Here is a 21,514-nt window from a genome sequence, read left to right as displayed (position 1 = left end):
GATCATGGGGATCAGAGCAACAAAAGGCAATCCCTGTAATAGGAGAGAGATAAATATTGCAAATTAAAGAAATGATACACACTCCTCAGAATTTAGAAATTCTATCTCTCATTATTCCATGTGACCATGGTTATCAAAACATATAACCAAGGATAGATGGGTCAGCATTCATATCAAATTTGGCTTTTGCCATATAACTCCCTGACACTAAAGGTAAATGAAAATGCTGGCACTTATTGCTAATTATATTATGGTTAATATAGATTAATATACCCAGGCTTCCATTCTGTGAAGAGCATGACATTTTCCTGATTACCCTGGTTGATGGAAACTTTTATTCTGGTTTTTTTTTTTTTTAAATGGGAATCCCTCAAGCCACCTAGAGACAACAATCGTCCCTTATTTAAGTATAGGAACACTTAAATCAGGAATAGCTATCCTAAATCTTTATATTCTCCCAACATGCTGATTCTTTATGCTCTCTAGATGCTTAAATGCTAATGTAATACCATTGTTGAATAAGAATGAACATTACTTGATACAAAGAAGATATATTAGAATTCTTCCAGAGAAACAGACTAAGATATCTATCTATCTATATATGGGGAAAGACAGAAAAAGACAGAGAGAGAGAATTTTAAAAATTGCCTCATATAATTGTGGAGGAAGCTGGCAAGTCAAAAATTTGCAGGGTAGAAGGGCAGGCTGGAGACCCAGAAGAAAGGTGCTGTTGCAGTTGGATCTGAAAACACTCTAGAATTATGATGTTGCAGGTGGACCTGAAAACACTCTAGAAACAGAATTCCCTCCTCACTGGAGAATGACAACTTTTCTTTTTTTTTCTTAAGAACTTATCAAGGAGTGTAATTTGCTTTACCCAAAGACTGTTTAACTGTATAAATGTTAATTTTATCTGAAAATACTTTCACAGCAATGTCCAGAGTAATTTTTGACCAAATATCTGAGTGTTGTGGCTTGGCTAAGCTGACACATAAAACATAATTATCAAATATATTAAATCCTAAATGCTCGGTGACTTACTTTTTTTCCTTTCTTTTTTTTTTTTGTATGTAGTGTTTTTATCTATTATTTTCCTAAGAAAAATAAGATGCACTTATATAAATTTAGAAAAAACATTCACTTATGAAATTGAATTTTATAAATATGTTTTCTCTTCACTTTTTGACTCGTTAGTTTTCCTGTGACTATCGTTTATCCTCTTTCAGATTGAAAAATGAGAGCCATGTTCAGATTAAGGTTGTTGATGAATTTTATTAAATGGATACAGTGAGCAGGAAAACTGGAAAGCAGTGTCACTTAATATACAGTTCTTGGTAGAGTAGGCTCTAATGAATTGGTCATTCTATCTTCCTTCCCTGCTCTTTATTCTAGTACCTCTCATTATCTTTATTTTTCACTTGTTAGTTTCTGTGAAACTATTTAGCTTACTGATATGTACTATTTTTTTCTATGTTTGGAAGCTTCACCCCTTAAGGGAGGACTGAAGCCAAAATAAGATCGGTGAGAGCTAATCAGTTAATAACTGGCCTATTGTAACTTTGCTAGATGTTGCACCTCATGAGCCATAATCTAGCCTAATTGGAAGTGTCACTCTGGTTTCTCATCCAATAAATTGTGGCTTGTGTGGATGTCATGTTGTACTAATCATGACCTCTTGCATGTTAAGAGCTGCTTCTCGCTGCATGTTCAAAAGAAAACTGTGCAATCGGCTACTATTTCCAGAATTGTAAAGGGCTTTCCTCGTGGCTCAGATGGTAAAGAATCCGCCTGCAATGCAGAAGACCTGGGTTCAATCTCTGAGTGGGGAAGATCCCCTGGGGAGAGAAATGGGCAAGCCACTGCAATATTCTTGTCTGGAGAATTGCATGGACAGAGGAGCCTTGTAGGCTACTGTCCATGAGGTTGCAAAGAGTTGGACACTGAGCAACTAGCACTTTCTAGAATTATATCCAGTACCACCAAGACCTGGATCATTACATTTTTATAATAATTTCTAAAGCAAAAAAAAAAAAATACTTTCTAAACCAAGTATTTTATGTATAAATATATAGATAAAAATTGTCTTATAAAAGCATTACAGATATATTTTAACAAAAGACAAAAAATTAGTTTGACGTTTTTAGAGCATGATACTATCTGAGAGACCAAACATAAGCTTTTGGTTTTAGGTAATTTATGCAAGCATGAAAGCAAATTATCTAAGCAATTATGAAAAGATGAATGATAAGCAAAAGTGAGATTCTTTTAACTATCATTGCCATAAGGAAAAGAGTGTAGCCAGTGTCCAATTATTGAAAATAAAATGGTATAAAATTAAAGTGGAAAAAAAAAGTGAGAGTTTACCAAACTAGCTGGTGAATAAATAAATTAAATAATCAAAATAGTGAAAGATCAAAAGTAATTGATACTTTTCACGGTACTTTCAAAGAATCTTAGTCTAAGCAGTCTGGGTATCTGGATGAAGAGTGTTGTTTTAATGAGATCTCCCTACTCCTTTCAATGATTTTAGATTGCTTTGCTTATAGGAGATAACGGGACCATAAAATGTTAAGTTTGTGAGAGATATTTAAATAATCAGTGGAAAGGCACAAAGTGACCCATTTACATTTTTTTTTCATTAGTAAAAGCAAACACCCTACTAAAAGATACTCTAAAAGTTTCCTTTTCTTTCTGTTTCCTTCATTAAACACCAGTCTAAATAACAGGCATATTTTATGGGATACATTTGTTGTCTGACACTTGTTTCAAGTTTATTATTTTCTTATGAGAAAAACAAGGCATAAATCACATAAATCTCAATGAGAGTGGCATACTAATGGAGGATTTTTTCCTCACATATCTAGTTTGTTCTTCTTTTGTAAAGCTAAATTTGGATATAGTCCTTAATTTTCAAATAAATGGTTGAAACAATTCTAAGCCTGAGTAACTGAGCTCAGTTAAACTTCACTTGCTTCATTTCTGACATTTTCTTACCATTTTAATTCTCTGTCATTGACATAATATGCCAGGCAGGTATTCCCTTTGGCATTACTTATCATCCTTTGTATTTTTGAACATCAACTTAATAGTTTCTTTTTAACATATGAGTTGTATATTTTTGTTAAAGATGTCAAAACAGGGCAATATGAAATAAAGGAAAAATTCTAATAATTGATTGAAGGAGAGATTATTTATTCAGTTTATGTTAGCTGATTATTATTTATCTGTTATAAATGCAAGTATAAAATACAAAGACACACACACATTCTGGCCCCTAAGAACTTACTACCTCCTATGTATGACAGACATGTCATTTTCCTCTATTGTCTTTAACATAAAGAGAACATTGGCTTTTTACAATGTTTTAAACTTTTCATTTGTAATATGTAACTTGTTTGTAAACTCTTGACTTGCTGGATAGGTGAAAGGTGAAGAGTAACAATTTCCAGACTGCAGTGAACTAGTAGAGTCCAGTGAAATGTAAAAAGGAGTAGCACTGGATTAAGAGCATAAGAAAAAGGATTTTGGATATTGTTAAATGTGTGAGGAAAATGTTGTTTCTATGACATGTTACAGGGAATAATTATTGACACATGCCACCTTGGAATGTGATAAAATAGGATAAGGATTTTCAATTTACTACATTTTAAAATTTACTAATAACCACGAAATTGTCTTTTTTATTTTTCTCTTCCTAATTGATGTCATTGTCCTAAGGAATGATTTTGATTTATTTTTAAAAAGACTATTAAAATTTGACTTCGCAGAATTCTCAGTTCTTTGGGAGTTAAGTGTGTGATCAACCCTTTGTGACCACCTTAGCAAGCAAACAAGCCTCTACCTTTCTGAACAGGAATGCAGCTCAGCTCTAGGCATATGTACTGCTCTATGAGGCTGTCTTCAAGCTTCTGTTTCACAAAAAGTCCTCTAATAATAACAGATGATTATCTTAATGATGTTGAGTAGGTTGACATTGTCAAGCTACTTTTGAAATGATGAAACTTTAATAAACCAAAAACAATATTTGGAAAATGCATTATGGTTTAAAAATTCACTTCATTGTTTTCATTTGGTGGAAAATATTTTCCTACTGCTAAAAAAATAAAATCGATAGGTAAGAAACCTGATCTCTCTTAAATCACAAAATGAACCTACATTTATCTAGAGAAAATAAACCCAAAGAATATAAGCCAGAAAAGTGCAAATTGGTTTTAAAAATACAGTTTTAAATAGCTATCAAATGCCGTGCACGCTCCATAAACTGCAGACGGCTTCCTGAATAAAATATGAGGACATGTAGCTCTGTGACTATCTATCTCAGTTAGTTAAAAAAAAAATTCTGAAGAAAATTTCTAAATAGGCCATATACTATCTGGAAAGGAATAAACAAAGTAGCCAGCAGTGACAGTGTTTGCTTTTCATGTGGTGGGACTGTGTGCAAATACAAGGCCTAACAAATGTCAGCTCCTCATTTGCAAATGAAGATGTAAAAGGAAATGTCAGTGACAGTACATGCAACAGTTCATATTTGAAGTCTGGCAGAGTGAACTGACAGGCACAGAGGAGCTGCAGTGGCCTAATCCTTTCTTTCTGCCTTCTAGCAATGATAGTTTGGGAAGAGGGGGAAGTTAATAAATATGTGATGAGGAGAAGCTGTGGAAGAATGGCATCTCTTCTCCTCCACAAGAACTCATCTTCAGAGATAATTAACTAGGTGACAACATACAATGTGCCATTAACAACAGCATTCAAATCATTTCTGGACTTAAGTACAGTTTTAAGCCGCTTATCAGATTTTCATTTCTGAATCCATTCAGCTGTCAGGCTTACATCCTGGCTCTTTATTGAGGCTCACACGGGAATCCAAAACCTTCTAATTTTCTATACAGATTCATTTCAGAATCAATTAGAGTTGGTGGCAGCCTTGTCCCTGTGTGCAAAGGGGATTAGCCGGGCACTTGCTCAGCTGAATCTACCTCTGAATGTACATTCAACCTTCCGTCAAGAATGAGCTCTTTCTCCCCCTTCTAGAGGACTCTTCAGCAATTGAACGGCTGTAGACAACAGATGGCAGATAATCACTCGAACAGCCTCCAATTTTGTCAGGAAAGGAAAAGTGATCATCCAACTTTCTCTTACAGTAGGTAAGAGACCTCTGGGCATTTGAAGCATGCTCTGTTTTTAAAATAGGGAAATCTACAATTGCCCCCTCTTCTCTGGCAATCTCCTAACAATGTCATCCTTGAGTCCTTGTCCCTGACTTTCTGTCATCAACCATTGGCACATGTTCTCAACCTTTCTGCTTTCTCATTCCCTATCCTGCCTCACCCAATTTTTCTGAAACCTTTGTTCTTTCTATGTACTATTCAGATCTAAAAACCATATTTAATATTAGCAAAAAGACACTTTAATGTTATTCTTTCAAAGAAATTGTGCTATAGCATACCACAGGCAAAACTGTTCTATATTAGTTCTTCTTTCAGATGAAGTATTTTACAATCTAACATTGTGTCAATTACATTATCATCAGAAATAAATACATAGAAAATGGAAGCAGTCAGTTGAACATATGTTTGTTTTCTTTACCTTTTCCTATATTCTGCTTAATTAAATTGAACATTCAGAAATTCTTTGCTATAATAAAATTATTTAATTATGTTCTTTGTTGTTTTAAAATTATTAAGGTCCTCCATGTGCTTAATTTAAAAGCAAAGTTACAGCTTTTACAATTAAAAAACAGAGGCCAATAGCTTGTGTCTTTTACTGTCTGTGAATGATGTCTTTCAGTTATTTTAGAATTTTTTTGATATTTTCTTTCGTATTTTGAAATGCTTCACTATTAGGAAACTGCTGTTCCCTAACCTTTCAGTTTTACCTGTTATGTATTGACTTCAAAGAAATACAGTGTTTGGACTCACTTGCTCTGTGCTGTAACATTACAGTTTTGAATGTGTACTCCAAGAAGCACCATATGTATAGACTGGAACATGGTGGCCGTGAGGTTGTACAAGGTGGTAGAGATCCTGTATTTGCTCCACCCCTACCAATGGCATCCTTTCCCATTCCTGTCCTCGCCTGTGTTACAATTTAGTAAAGCCTAAGCTGTCACTGGTTGTAAGGTGCAGTATGTGTTATTACTTGGATAAAATTCTACTAATTCAACTATTATACTTTTTTCTTATAATTGAGTTTTTCCCCTATATGTATTTAAGTAGCTTTTAAAGACTTATTTAGAAGTGTTTTTTTTTTAATGATATATCATACTTTTGCCAACATAAAAAGGAAAATGCAAATATTATAATTGGTTAAGGTTTCCCTAAAATTTTGTTCTGTTGAGAATCAGATTTATGAATTACTCTTCAACCCAGGTTTTTTAAAATGTTTTTTTTCAAAATAATATTGTCGTCTTCTGTACTATCAAGAGTGCTGGAAATGTAGGGTATTGCAAGATATTGCCTCACTATTGTCTCTTGAATTCTTTCCAACCCTCTATACCCTGCCATTTCCTGTATTTTAAGAAAAGATGTCAATGGAAAGTTTTCAGACCATTACTAGTGCTATCATTTCTCCTGTAAGTGGTAATTAGTTAGTTCACTGAGTGAAAAAAAAAAAAAAAATCAGGTATTAGATCTGTCCTGGGCAGGTCACTAGAATTAGTAACCATATTCCTTCATGTCCAGGCAAGGACAACTATTATAAATGAATCCTGGTGAGAGCTTTTATATAATAATGCCAATTGATTATAAAATGTGTTCTAATTAAGTTGTTAAACTAGGGGAAAAAAACTAATAACTGATGAAATAATCATCAGGGATCAGTTAAATAAATATGCCTTTCTATCTTTCTTATGACTGTCAAAGATATCAGTTCAGTTCACTCACTCAGTCATGTCTGACTCTTTGTGATCCTATGGACTGCTGCACTCCAGGCTTCGCTATGCATCACCAACTCCTGGAGCCTGCTCAAACTCATGCCCGTTGAGTCGGTGATGCTATCTAACCATCTCATCCTCTGTTGCCCACTTCTGCTCTTGCCCTCAATCTTTCCCAGGATCAAGGTCTTTTCCAATAAATGGACTCTTTGCATCAGGTGGCCAAAGTATTAGAGCTTCAGCTTCAGCATCAGTCCTTCAAATGAATATTCAGGGTTGATTTCTTTTAGGATTGACTGGTTTGATCCCCTTGCTGTCCAAGGAACTCTCAAGAGTCTTCTATAGCACCACAATTTGAAAGTATCAATTCTTTGGTACGGAGCCTCCTTTATGGTCCAAATTCTCTTCCATGTACTTGGAAGAGACATTTTTAAGCCGCCGATTGTTTGATAATACTTTAATAATGGCCTTATATATGATCAAAGTCTTGGCTGTGTATAGAATATTTGGATGAAATAGTGTTTTTTAAAATTTAAATGGCATTACCTTCATTATACAATGCTCTCAAGTGTTACACTTGACCATTCTGAAGAAACTATCATTTTCTTCCTCCCTATGTGAACTCTTTATTTTTTCCAGAAATTATGAAAATTTCTTTTATTCTTGAAAAAGTAATGATATTTAAAAAGTCATATCTGGGTGTGTATCTTGTGTGCTGTGCTTTACTGAGCGGTTTAAAAATATAGAAACATGTTTCCTCAGTTCTGGACATTTTTTTTTTCTATCAACATTTATTCATTTCTTTCTCTCCTTTTTCTTTGACCTGTGCTTCTGGGGTTCCTAATATAGGGACTTGATACCTCCTGAATTGAACCTCTGTTACTCATCATTTTTCTAGTATTGACCATCTCTCTGTGCTAAGTTGCTCAATGATGTCTGGCTCTTCGTTAACCACTAGGCCATAGTCTGCCAGGCTCCTCTGTCCATGAGATATTTTTTAGGCAAGAAAACTGGGGTGGGTTGCCATTTCCTTCTCCAGAGGATCTTGCCAACCCAGGGATTGAACCAGCATCTCCTGTGTCTCCTCAATTGCAGGTGGATTCTTTAGCTGCTGAGCCACCAGGGAAGTAATCTCTAATCTTTTTTTAAAAATTGTCACTTGCCTGAGTGAGTTTCTTAGCTTAATTATTCATTTATCCTAACATTTTTAATTTATCATATTTATTTATTTGGAGCTCTCATAAGTTTAATTCCTAAGAATATTTCCTTGTTCTTTGATCCCTGTCTAAAAAGCACAATCCCAACCTTATTTCATATTGAAATTTCTTCTTTTATTCACACACAGACAAAGCTCTGAAATATTTTTATGGTTGTGTTGTCCTCATATATTTAGCAGTGTATAGCTATCAGTTTATATTTTATATTGAAGCAGTAAAATGCTCATTAGAATTTCTGTATGAAAAGCAGAGGTTTTGATCAGTAGGCTTCATTGCAAGGTAATAAAAGAGAAGAATATCCAAATATTGAATATTGCTGAACTTTTCTTTGGTGACAGATATTTTCCAAGGAGCAGAGGCTCCAGTGTCTGTGATGAGTATATGCGTGCCTAAGATCTTTGTGCTAAGTACAGAAGGATTAGATGCCTATTTTTGTGATGGCAAGAGAAAGATTTAACTTTATAGAATTAAGATCTAATTATACCTTAAAGTTTTCAAATAATTTGCTTGTTTTAGAGCATTTCTCATCCCAGTCATCCAAGATAGCTATTGCCCTCTATTGCCTGAACTTTTGGAGGTGGAGTTCTGTGGCAGAAACTACCATCCAGCTTCCTATTGACTTTCTTCTTGGCAGCCACTTAGGTTAGTTTTCCCTTAAATAATAAATTCTAATTTCTTTGTTTCAAATATATTTTTATTTACATCATCACAACCTCCCTACTTTAGCTTCATTGTGAATATATATCTTTTAAAATGTTTCACTTTTATTTTGTTGATGTTTCAGTAGAGAGTGGAAATAAATGGTCATATTCAATCCAATACACAGAGCAGAGAAACTCCAAATTTAACATTTTCATAGTAGACATATAAATTGAATATATTTAAAATATACAATTGGATAAGTTTTGACATTTATATACAACTGTAAAATCATCACCAAAATCAAGACACTGAACACACATATCACCCCCAGTGTTTCTTCTTGTTCTTTGTAATCCCTTCCTCCTGATCATCCCCCTTCTAACCCCAAGCAGACACTGATCAACTTTCTGTCACTATATATTAAAAAGTGTTTCTTTGCATTTTATATATCTGCAATTATACACTCATTTTCATCTGAATTATTTCACTCCACATAATAATTTTGAGAACAGTCCATGTCAAAGGACAAATTAGTGTTTGACTCCTTTTATTTATTTATTTTCGGCTGTGCTGGGTCTTTGTTGCTGCAAGTGGGCTTTCTCTAGCTTCTGTGTGTAGGCTTCTCATTGCTGTGGCTTGTCTTGTTGCAGAGAGTGGGATCTAGGTGCATGGGCTTCAGTAGTTGTGGTGCAGGGCCTTAGCTGCCCCGCAGCATGTGGTATCTTCCTGGACCAGGGATTGAGCCTGTGTTCCCTGCATTGGCATGTGGGTTCTTAACCACTGGACCATCAGGGAAACCCTGATTTCTTTTTTTTTTTTGAGTGATTATTCATTTTTTTAATCTATTACAGATAAAGCTGTTAAACACATTGTATTGGATTGGCCAAAAAGGTCATTTGGGTTTTTCCATAAGATGTTACCAAAAAACCCAAATGTACTTTTTGGTCAACTCAGTATATATAATGTGTGTTGGTGTAAAATCTTCTAGGTCCTACCTGAGTTCTCTCTTTCTGGCCAGTAGCCTGTATACTGTCCTAAGATATAAATTGGGGTAATCATAATACTCACTGTTTTTCTCCTTATTCTTTCAGAAATCATTGTCCTTTGATGCTTGATTTGCAAGGTCTTGAAAGCATTGCTTAATGTAATTATTGGGGGGAGGGAGTGAGGTCTTCTGTTTCTGATGGGACAGTAAATGTGGGCACTATTATACCATCTTGGCCAGCCGAAGTGCTCTGATAGTATCATTACTAAAATGTTATATTTTTTCAGAGTTAGGGAGTGCTAACTTATCCATTTTTCATTTCCGTTAACTTTAGACAATAAAGGTAACTATTTTAAAAGTATAACTCATATTTCTTAATTTTAATTAAAGGTATTTTCAGGGAATTCAAAAGCAAACTAGACCACACTCAGGCTTTCATCAGTCTGTCAAAATTACCACTTGTGTTTCTGTATTTCCTACAAGTTGCTGCCAGTGGCTTCTACTCCAGTTTAGGAGATCTCAGCTATGACTTTCTATATCCCCTTGTCACGCTAGCTTTTGTGGTTGTGGTTTATTGAACAACCTTCACTTTCTGATAGGTCTAAGGAATGTCATTGATTTTCAGTTTGTTCAGTTAATTTTTTTTGTTTTCCTTTCTTATTATAAATTGGGGAGTGATGACTTCCAAGATCTTTCCAGGTTGGAAGTGTGGTACATAAAAATTTGAACTGTTACTTTACCTTATTAACATAAATAGTAGCCCCCAAATTATATCACCAGTATAAGAAAGCACTTAAGTATTAAATGATCTAGTCTATATTCACTAAGTAAAAGAATACTATCCACACAGTCCATGAAAACTGGGCATGTTTCTCATGTTGATTAGATTTATTAAAAGACACACCTCACTGTTTAAAGAATATGATGATATCATTTTTTGAAGTGGATAAGTGTTTGCCAAGTCAAATTATTTTTAAAAGTATTTTTTTTTGTATTCAAGTCAAAATACGTGTGACTGATTGGTTCTCTTTCCTCAACAGGGTTACAGAAAAGCCTTGTCTACTTACACATGACAAACTTCATAGCCATGTTTAATTTTGTCCATACTCATATTATCAGAAAACCCATTTTTCATTATCTCTAAGATGCATCCATAAACTGCTCCCTTATTCCCTCATCCACTGGTACTATCCTCACCCAAGCAATAATCACTTTTATCTGGTCAAGTACAGTAGCCATCTAAAGGATTTCCTTGCTACCATTCCTGTCCCTGTTTCACTTCGCTAACAGAAGATAACTCAACCTATTTTAAATGATAAAGGCCCTTACTGGTTCACAAAACTAAGTTCAGAAGTAGGCTTCAGAAGTGAATTAATTCTATGATTCTGGCTCATTTTGCTGATAATCCCTTGGCTCTGATCTATTCTGTGTGTCAGCTTCAGGCTTATAGTGAGATGATATATTCATGTAGCATAGGAATGGAGAGAAACAGTCACTTGAAGAATTTCTCAGAATTGCCAGACAAACATCTCTCAGAGTCTCTTGGCTAAAAAACCCCTTTCTGAAATAATTCCTCTTAAGAAGAATGGTAATGACCTTAGAAAAATCAAGCCTCTTTCAGCAGAACTGAGTCAACATCTCAGGGCTCCATGAGAAGGGGTAGATATTTGAGCAATATTTTTTTAGAAAGGAAGAGAGAAGCAATGGAAAATAGTAGACAAGCAAAATATATTTGCTATACCCAGGAATAGCATATGTTCTGGTTTACTAGGAATAGTTCTGTGTATACTAGCTTTTGTGCAATGCCTCTACAATATATATGCACACAGCAGCCAGAATAATCTTTTAAATCACAAATCAGATTATTTTTCTACCTAATTACTCCACAACTACTTCTGATTCCCACTGAATATGGAATAAAAGCTATTCATTACCTTTTCCTTCAAAGCCCCTTCTTACCTCCCTGACATAATCTCTCTCCAAGGCATTCCAGTCACACTATCTTTTAATTGCTCAAACAGGTCAAACTCCATTCCACCAAAAGTAAGGCTTTTGCATGACTATCCCCTCTCTGCTAGGAATGCTAGTCCCCTTGATTTTTACAAGGCATCTCCTCGCGATTTACATCTTAGCTCAGATGTTTAGATTTGCTAAGCCTTTGATCTAAAGTTGCCACACTGATTTACCTTGTATAAGATTATGTTTTATTTTTCTCATAGCTTTTATCACTATCTGAAATTTTTTATTCATGAATATGTTTACTTTTTTTTGTCTTCTATTTCACTTGACTTATAAAATCCGTGAATGCTCAGAACTCATCATTCTTGATACAACCATCTCTAGTGCCTAGAACAGTGACCCTCAAATGGTTGCCATTCAATTAATTTAGTAATTGAATAATTATATTTAAATTAGCTATTTTGTTCTTCTTAAGTTTTGTTTCCAGGTCAAATTTCTTCAAACACTTTCATTTTTCATGGTGAAATAGTAAGATTCTTTAGCAACCCTTTCATGAAGTCTTGGGTGTGTCTTATTTTGATTTAGTTACTCTTAAAGTACCAAAAACAGAACAGAACACAGTTCCAGAATGTACTTGACTAGTATAAAGTAGAACAACACACTCACTTATGGCTGCACTAACAATGCTTATGGAGCCTAGGATAGTTATGTCTTACAGTTCCCAGTGCCCATCATTAGTTATTTTGAATTACATCTCAGATTAAAAAGCAAAACTCTTCTATTCATTTCTTGTAATTAACACTTTAAATCAAGGACAACTTATTTCCATTTATCTCTCTTAATATTAACTAAACTTGTAAATTGCCTGTATTACAAGATGTAGCTTATGTGAACATAGGGAACCTAATATCATGAAATAATTATTAAGATCAATTCTGCTACATCATTTTTCTATGGCAAAATATGACTATTCACCATTTAAAATAAACTCTGTCTACAATAATCATGACATAATTCAAAAATTAATTGTTTTTGTACAATAGTTACAGTTCTTTATGTGTTTGCTTATGCTTATAACCAACATTTAAGCAATAGAGCATTATCACGCTACTGTTTTGGTTCCTTCTGACTAATCATATATTGTTTTCTCTGGAAATATTATCAAAGAAAGTAATGAACCCAATTGCAAGACCAGTCAAGATTCTCAAACACCAAATCAGGAAAATGCCTCATTTTTTGATTTTTGATTACCAAATTTGTATCCTGCTATCTTGTTAAACTCATATATTCTAGAAACTTTTATTTCTTAGTTTTTTTGAGATATTCTATGTAGACAATCCATGTCATCTTTAATAGATGAAAACAGGGGAGGAGCCAAGATGGCGGAGGAGTAGGACGGAGAGACCACTTTCTCTCCTAGAAATTCATCAAAAAAATAACTGAACGCAGAGCAAACTTCACAAAACAACTTCTGATCGCTAGCTGAGGTCATCAGGCGCCCAGAAAAGCAGCCCATTGTCTTCGAAAGGAGGTAGGACAAAATATAAAAGATTAAAAGCGAAACAAAAGAGCTAAGGACGGAGATCCGTCCCGGGAAGGGACTTAATAGAGGACGTTCCCAGACACCGGGAAACCCTCGCTCTGGCGGGCCTGGGGGAAGTGTTGGAATCTCAAGAGTTTGAATCTGACTGGGAGGGATACAATAAATAAAACCCACAGGTTAAGAGCCTAAAAGCAACTCCCAGCAGAAAAGTACCCCAGACGCCCGCATCCGCAACCAGCAAGTGGGGGCGGAACGGAGAGGAGCGGGCGGCATTACTTGGGGCTGGATCCGGGCCTGAGCGCCCTGAGGACAATCGGAGGGAGCTTTTGTGAGTTGCCAGCTTGAACTGTGGGACAGCAAAAGAGAGAGAAAATTAACCGGCCCGAACACACTGCCGGCCGTTCGCAGAACAAAGGGACCGAGATTCTGGGCGGCCGAAGCCCGCCGGGAGGGTCGTGGCGAGACGGAGGGCGCGGGCGCCCGACCGGCGCGGGCGGGAGCTGAGGCTGGGGACGCGGAGGGCGGAGGGCGCGCGCGCCCGACTGGCGCCGGCGGGGACTGAGACTGGGACCGCGCAGGGCAGAAGACGCGCCGCACCCGGGGAGAGAGCGCCCGTCAAGCGCCTGGCTGCCTGGGCCGCTCGGGCGGCGTGGGGACGGAGCGCGGGCCGAGCTTTGTGTGCCGCGCTTTTGTGAATCGCCCGAGGGCTGGAGCCGCGCGCAGCTTGGCGCGCGCTTCAGACGGAGCAGCCCGGAGCCTGAGCAGCGCAGATCGAGAAAAGAGCGCAAGCCTCTCCCGGGAGCGCCGGTCCCTCCCCGCACAGCCCCTCGCCGCAGCGCGACGGAACTAGCTACCTGAATAAGAATCCACCTCCGCCCCGTGTGTCAGGGCGGAAATTAGGCGCGGAAGAGAGACCGGCAACAGAACCCAAATAAACAAAGGGAACCGCTTCAGAAGGGACCGGTGCAACAGATTAAAATCCCTGAAGAAACCACCGACTGACTACACCGGAAGGGCCTGTAGATATCGAGAAGTGTAAGCTGGAACGAGGAGCTATCTGAAGCTGAGCCGAACCCACACTGACCGCAACAGCTCCAGGGAAACTCCTAGATATATTTTTTCTTTTTCTTTTTTTTTTTTTTTTTAAGTAAGGAAAAAAAAAATTTTTTTTTCTTTCTTTTTTCTTGGTTCTCTTTTATTTTCCTTTAAAAATTCCTTATTACTCCCCCATTACTCCTTAACTTTCATTTTCATAGATTTTTACGATTTTTTTTAATTAGGCAAAACAATTTTTTTTCTCTTTCTTTTTTCTTTTTTTTTTTCTTCTTTTTTTCTTTTCTTTTTTCTTCTCTTCTATTTTCTTTTTCTTTTTCTCTTATTTCTTTTAAAGCCCTCTAGCACTCCTTTTACTACGCCTTAATTTTCATTTTCAATCCACTATAACCTTACAGAAGAAAGAGAAAGGGGAAAAAAAAAAAAAGAGAAGCCCTATTTTTATACCAAACTTCATATATATTTCTAAAATTTCTTTCGTGTGTTTTGGTTTTTGTTTTTAATATAGTATTTTTAAGAGTCTAACCTCTACTCTAGATTTTTAATTTTTGTTTTTCAGTATATGATATAAATTGTGAACATTTAAGAATCCAATATTCAGCTCCCATTTTTATTCACGAGTGTGTTGATTATTCTCTCCCAATCTTGACTCTGTTTTCTACCTCAGAACACCTCTATTTCCTCCTTTCCCCTTCTCTTCCCAATCCAATTCTGTGAATCTTTGTGGGTGTCTGGGCTACGGAGAACACTCTGGGATCAGACAACTTCGTAGATCTGTCTCTCTCCTCTTGAGTCCCCCTCTTTCTCCTCCTGCCCATCTCTATCTCCCTCCTCCCTCTCCTCTTCTCCATGTAACTCGGTGAACCTCTCTGGGTATCCCTAACGGGGGAGAAACTTTCCACCATTAACATAGAAGTTTTATTATCAGTGCTGTATAGTTGGAGAAGTCCTGAGACTATAGGAAGAATAAAACTGAAATCCAGAAGCAGGAGACTTAAGCCCAAAACCTGAGAACACCAGAAAACTCCTGACTACATGAATCTTTAAGTAATAAGTGACCCTACAAAAGCCTCCATACCTGCAACGAAACCAACCACCACCCAAGAGCCAATAAGTTTTAGAGCACGACATACCACGCAAATTCTCCAGCAACGCAGGAACATTGCCCTGAACGTCAACATACAGACTGCCCAAGGTCACACCTAACACATAGACCCATCTCAAAACTCATTACTGGGCACTCCATTGCTATCCAAAGAGAAGAAATCAAGATCCGCACACCAGAACACTGAGGCAAGCTTCGCTAATCAGGAAACCTTGACAAGCCAATCGTCTAACCCCACCCACTGGGTAAAACCTCCACAATAAAAAGGAACCACAGACCTCCAGAATACAGAAAGCCCACTCCAGACACAGCAATCTAAACAAGATGAAAAGGCAGAGAAATACCCAACAGGTAAAGGAACATGAAAAGGGCCCACCAAGTCAAACAAAAGAGGAGGAGATAGGGAATCTACCTGAAAAAGAATTTAGAATAATGATAATAAAAATGATCCAAAATCTTGAAAGCAAAATGGAGGTACAGATAAATAGCCTGGAGACAAAGATTGAAAAGATGCAAGAAATGTTTAATAAAGATCTAGAAGAAATAAAAAAGAGTCAATTGAAAATGAATAATGCAATGAATGAGATCAAAAACACTCTGGAGGGAACCAAGAGTAGAATAACGGAGACAGAAGATAGGATAAGTGAGGTAGAAGATAAAATGGTGGAAATAAATGAAGCAGAGAGGAAAAAAGAAAAAAGGATCAAAAGAAATGAGGACAACCTCAGGGACCTCTGGGACAATGTGAAACGCCCCAACATTCGAATCATAGGAGTTCCAGAAGAAGAAGACAAAAAGAAAGGCCATGAGAAAATACTCGAGGAGATAATAGCTGAGAACTTCCCTAAAATGGGGAAGGAAATAGCCACCCAAGTCCAAGAAACCCAGAGAGTCCCAAACAGGATAAACCCAAGGCGAAACACCCCAAGACACATATTAATCAAATTAACAAAGATCAAACACAAAGAACAAATACTAAAAGCAGCAAGGGAGAAGCAACAAATAACACACAAAGGGATTCCCATAAGGATAACAGCTGATCTATCAATAGAAACCCTCCAGGCCAGAAGGGAATGGCAGGACATACTGAAAGTAATGAAAGAGAATAACCTACAACCTAGATTACTGTACCCAGCAAGGATCTCATTCAGATACGAAGGAGAATTCAAAAGCTTTACAGACAAGCAAAAGCTGAGAGAATTCAGCACCACCAAACCAGCTCTTCAACAAATGCTAAAGGATCTTCTCTAGACAGGAAATGCAGAAAGGTTGTATAAATGTGAACCCAAAACAACAAAGTAAATGACAACGGGACCACACCTATCAATAATTACCTTAAATGTAAATGGGTTGAATGCCCCAACCAAAAGACAAAGATTGGCTGAATGGATACAAAAACAAGACCCCTATATATGCTGTCTACAAGAGACCCACCTCAAAACAAGGGACACATACAGACTCAAAGTGAAGGGCTGGAAAAAAATATTTCACGCAAACGGAGACCAAAAGAAAGCAGGAGTCGCAATACTCATATCAGATAAAATAGACTTTCAAATAAAGGATGTGAAAAGAGACAAAGAAGGTCACTACATAATGATCAAAGGATCAATCCAAGAAGAAGATATAACAATTATAAATATATATGCACCCAACATAGGAGCACCGCAATATGTACGGCAAACACTAACGAGTATGAAAGAGGAAATTAATAGTAACACAATAATAGTGGGAGACTTTAATACCCCACTCACAACCATGGATAGATCAACTAAACAGAAAATCAACAAGGAAACACAAACCTTAAATGATACAATGAACCAGCTAGACCTAATTGATATCTATAGGACATTTCACCCCAAAACAATCAACTTCACCTTTTTCTCAAGTGCACACGGAACCTTCTCCAGAATAGATCACATCCTGGGCCATAAATCTGGTCTTGGAAAATTCAAAAAAATTGAAATCATTCCAGTCATCTTTTCTGACCACAGTGCAGTAAGATTAGATCTCAATTACAGGAAAAAAATTGTTAAAAATTCCAACATATGGAGGCTAAATAACACGCTTCTGAATAACCAACAAATCATAGAAGAAATCAAAAAAGAAATCAAAGTATGTATAGAAATAAATGAAAATGAAAACACAACAACCCAAAACCTATGGGACACTGTAAAAGCAGTGCTAAGGGGAAGGTTCATAGCATTACAGGCACACATCAAGAAACAAGAAAAAAGCCAAATAAATAACCTAACTCTACACCTAAAACAATTAGAGAAGGAAGAAATGAAGAACCCCAGGGTTAGCAGAAGGAAAGAAATCTTAAAAATTAGGGCAGAAATAAATGCAAAAGAAACTAAAGAGACCATAGCAAAAATCAACAAAGCTAAAAGCTGGTTTTTTGAAAAAATAAACAAAATTGACAAACCATTAGCAAGACTCATTAAGAAACAAAGAGAGAAGAACCAAATTAACAAAATAAGAAATGAAAAGGGTGAGATCACAACAGACAACACTGAAATACAAAGGATCATAAGAGACTACTACCAGCAGCTCTATGCCAATAAAATGGACAACTTGGATGAAATGGACAAATTCTTAGAAAAGTATAACTTTCCAAAACTGAACCAGGAAGAAATAGAAGATCTTAACAGAGCCATCACAAGCAAGGAAATCGAAACTGTAATCAGAAATCTTCCAGCAAACAAAAGCCCAGGACCAGATGGCTTCACAGCTGAATTCTACCAAAAATTTAGAGAAGAGCTAACACCTATCTTACTCAAACTCTTCCAGAAAATTGCAGAAGAAGGTAAACTTCCAAACTCATTCTATGAGGCCACCATCACCCTAATTCCAAAACCAGACAAAGATGCCACAAAAAAAGAAAACTACAGGCCAATATCACTGATGAACATAGATGCAAAAATCCTTAACAAAATTCTAGCAAACAGAATCCAACAACATATTAAAAAAATCATACACCATGACCAAGTGGGCTTTATCCCAGGAATGCAAGGATTCTTTAATATCCGCAAATCGATCAACGTAATACACCACATTAACAAATTGAAAGATAAAAAACATATGATTATCTCAATAGATGCAGAGAAAGCCTTTGACAAAATTCAACACTCATTTATGGTTAAAACTCTCCAGAAAGCAGGAATAGAAGGAACATACCTCAACATAATAAAAGCTATATATGACAAACCCACAGCAAGCATCACCCTCAATGGTGAAAAATTGAAAGCATTTCCTCTGAAATCAGGAACAAGACAAGGATGCCCACTCTCACCACTACTATTCAACATAGTGTTGGAAGTTTTGGCCACAGCAATCAGAGCAGAAAAAGACATAAAAGGAATCCAGATAGGAAAAGAAGAAGTGAAACTCTCGCTGTTTGCAGATGACATGATCCTCTACATAGAAAATCCTAAAGACTCTACCAGAAAATTACTAGAGCTAATTAATGAATATAGTAAAGTTGCAGGATATAAAATTAACACACAGAAATCCCTTGCATTCCTATACACTAACAATGAAAAAACAGAAAGAGAAATTAAGGAAACAATACCATTCACCATTGCAACAAAAAGAATAAAATACTTAGGAGTATATCTACCTAAAGAAACAAAAGACCTATACATAGAAAACTATAAAACACTGATGAAAGAAATCAAAGAGGACACAAACAGTTGGAGAAACATACCGTGTTCATGGATTGGAAGAATCAATATTGTCAAAATGGCTATTCTACCCAAAGCAATCTATAGATTCAATGCAATCCCTATCAAGCTACCAACGGTATTTTTCACAGAACTAGAACAAATAATTTCACAATTTGTATGGAAATACAAAAAACCTCGAATAGCCAAAGTAATCTTGAGAAAGAAGAATGGAACTGGAGGAATCAACCTGCCTGACTTCAGACTCTACTACAAAGCCACAGTCATCAAGACAGTATGGTACTGGCACAAAGACAGAAATATAGATCAATGGAACAGAATAGAAAGCCCAGAGATAAATCCACGAACCTATGGACAGCTTATCTTTGACAAAGGAGGCAAGGATATACAATGGAAAAAAGACAATCTCTTTAACAAGTGGTGCTGGGAAAACTGGTTAACCACTTGTAAAAGAATGAAACTCGAACACTTCCTAACACCATACACAAAAATAAACTCAAAATGGATTAAAGATCTAAATGTAAGACCAGAAACTATAAAACTCCTAGAGGAGAACATAGGCAAAACACTCTCCGACATAAATCACAGCAAGATCTTCTATGACCCACCTCCCAGAATATTGGAAATAAAAGCAAAAATAAACAAATGGGACCTAATGAAAATTAAAAGCTTTTGCACAACAAAGGAAACTATAAGTAAGGTGAAAAGACAGCCCTCAGATTGGGAGAAAATAATAACAAATGAGGAAACAGACAAAGGATTAATCTCAAAAATATACAAGCAACTCCTGAAGCTCAATTCCAGAAAAATAAACGACCCAATCAAAAAATGGGCCAAAGAACTAAACAGACATTTCTCCAAAGAAGACATACAGATGGCTAACAAACACATGAAAAGATGCTCAACATCACTCATCATCAGAGAAATGCAAATCAAAACCACAATGAGGTACCATTACACGCCAGTCAGGATGGCTGCTATCCAAAAGTCTACAAGCAATAAATGCTGGAGAGGGTGTGGAGAAAAGGGAACCCTCTTACACTGTTGGTGGGAATGCAAACTAGTACAGCCACTATGGAAAACAGTGTGGAGATTTCTTAAAAAACTGGAAATAGAACTGCCATATGACCCAGCAATACCACTTCTGGGCATACACACTGAGGAATCCAGATCTGAAAGAGACACGTGCACCCCAATGTTCATCGCAGCACTGTTTATAATAGCCAGGACATGGAAGCAGCCTAGATGCCCATCAGCAGATGAATGGATAAGGAAGCTGTGGTACATATACACCATGGAATATTACTCAGCCGTTAAAAAGAATTCATTTGAATCAGTTCTAATGAGATGGATGAAACTGGAGCCCATTATACAGAGTGAAGTAAGTCAGAAAGATAAAGAACATTACAGTATACTAACACATATATACGGAATTTAGATAGATGGTGGCGATAACCCTATATGCAAAACAGAAAAAGAGACACAGAAATACAGAACAGACTTTTGAACTCTGGGGGAGAACGTGAGGGTGGGATGTTTTGAAAGAACAGCATGTATATTATCTATGGTGAAACGGACCACCAGCCCAGGTGGGATACATGAGTCAAGTGCTCGGGCCTGGTGCACTGGGAGGACCCTGAGGAGTCGGGTGGGGAGGGAGGTGGGAGGGGGGATCGGGATGGGGAATACATGTAACTATATGGCTGATTCATGTCAATGTATGACAAAACCCACTGAAATGTTGTAAAGTGATTGGCCTCCAACTAATAAAATAATATTAAAAAAAAAAAAAAAAATAGATGAAAACATGATATTGCCCACTGTTTTGATTATAAACAGAAAGTTATATTTTAGAGCAATGAAAAAATAAGAAAACTAAAGTTTATTCTGTTTCTAATGTTCTTCAAATTTCATGTAAGTACACTTTTTTGATTAATATTGTATTCATGCTGAATGAAAAATCACAATTATCCTTTCTTTTTTAATGTAATTCAAACTTTATTGTAAATACGATAATAATGGAAATGATGTATAAGAAGATCATAAAAGCATTCTAGTGAGCCACAAGTCCTGGAGATAAATGGAAAAGGCAGCATGACAGTTCTTGGCATCCCTTGCCACCCAGGGATGTACAGTGTCCACACTAGTCCTCAGAAAAATGAAGAAAAGTCTCCTGTGTTTAAATATGGATTTTAAATGGAGCTTCCTAAAGTGAATTTCTTATAATGCAATGCCTTGTGATGTGGCTGTATTGACCCTTGATGTTCACAACAATTGTTTGTGTATTACTGTGTATGGCCAGACCAGTCACCTGCTTTCACTTGATGTTAACAGCAAACTTGGGCCTGTGATTTTGGCCTCACTGTTCATCAAAGTACTGGCTGTTTGCAGAAGAGCTCTAGAAAAACTTGTGGAACAAACAGTTCTCTGCTCAAAATCATTTTCTTAAAATTACT

Source organism: Muntiacus reevesi, chromosome 19 (assembly GCF_963930625.1).
Source record: "Muntiacus reevesi chromosome 19, mMunRee1.1, whole genome shotgun sequence".
NCBI lineage: Eukaryota > Metazoa > Chordata > Mammalia > Artiodactyla > Cervidae > Muntiacus > Muntiacus reevesi.
Note: the sequence above shows the minus strand (reverse complement) of the source record.